The following is a 1,454-nucleotide window of genomic DNA, read 5'->3' as shown; positions in this document are numbered from 1 at the left end:
CCAACCCCCTCCCTTCCCCTCCACTGCAGTTCCTGTCTCCTCTTTCTTGTCCCTGTCTTTTCTACCTTTCTCTGTCCTATTCCCAGACTTGTGCTTTCTCGCTGCACCATGTCACCAGACTTCCTTCCTTTCCTTCCTTCCTTCCTTCCTTCCTTCCTTCCTTCCTTCCTTCCTTCCTTCCTTCCTTCCTTCCTTCCTTCCTTCCTTCCTTCCTTCCTTCCTTCCTTCCTTCCTTCCTTCCTTCCTTCCTTCCTTCCTTCCTTCCTTCCTTCCTTCCTTCCTTCCTTCCTTCCTTCCTTCCTTCCTTCCTTCCTTCCTTCCTTCCTTCCTTCCTTCCTTCCTTCCTTCCTTCCTTCCTTCCTTCCTTCCTTCCGCCGCTTCCTTCCGCCGCTTCCTTCCACCACTTCTCCTCCTTCTCTCTTCTCCGGTGTCCCAGGGGCAGTGGCAGTGTCCCCAGCTGACAGAGCAGCCTTGCTGCAGGAATTTCTCCCGTGTGACAGAATTAATCCCCGCTGGCCGCCTTTCCCAGTGGGGATGGGTGATCCCCAGCCCTTGCTCCTATGGGCCCCGGTGACAGCTCTGGTGTTGCCCTCACGGTCAGAGAGGTTTTTATGTCTCTGGGTCAGAGAGGTTTTTATGTCTCTGGGTCACACTGTTGGTTTTGTCTGTGTGCAGTGTGTCCATCTGTAAGTGTTTGTCTCAAATTGTGTGCAAAAAATACGAATACATTTCTTATCTCTTTATATACATGCAGCAAAAAAAAAATGTTTTCCAAGTACAGCCCTGCATCTACTGTTTAACATAAAGGATCATACAGCATAAGGAATTCTAAATATGGATATATGTAAGATTTGAAAATACAAATATAACTTTTGTATTTATAAATTAAACAACAAAGGGCCTGAAAAGAGAGAGACGATGACCTCTAGGAGGGCAGCAGAAGCAGCTCTGTGCGGTCCGGAGTTTTTGTGCATCGCCAAGTCCCGGATCTCGGCTGGGCCTCGAGCGCTGCTGCGGCCTGCGCCTGGCGAGGCGCACTGCGCATGCGCCGCGCGTTCGATGGCTCGGGACCGCCACCTGCAGGCCAAAGGCGGTATTGCCGCAAGGTAGGAGCGCATGCGCACTGCCTCAAACGGCTCTCTGGCCCCACCCGCAGATCAAAAGCGGTACTGCAACTCCGACAGCGCGCACGCGCAGTGACTCGTCGGGCCGCCATGCCTGCCGCCGCCTCCCGCTGGCCCTGGAGCCCGCGCGGTGCCGGGGAACAGCGTGGGAGCACCAGGCGCGGGTACCGGCTGTGCTGTCAGTGTCGTCCAAGGACTTCAGGGAGCCCACGGAGCAGCAGCGCTGTCGCCAGGTGGCATTGGGCTACGGCTGCAAGATGTCACGTGACAAGTCACGCAAGATGGTGGCGTTGCAGGAACTGGCGTCATTCCACTCTCAAGATGGCGATC

Source organism: Passer domesticus, chromosome 22, assembly GCF_036417665.1.
Source record: "Passer domesticus isolate bPasDom1 chromosome 22, bPasDom1.hap1, whole genome shotgun sequence".
In the NCBI taxonomy this organism is placed as follows: domain Eukaryota; kingdom Metazoa; phylum Chordata; class Aves; order Passeriformes; family Passeridae; genus Passer; species Passer domesticus.
Note: the sequence above shows the minus strand (reverse complement) of the source record.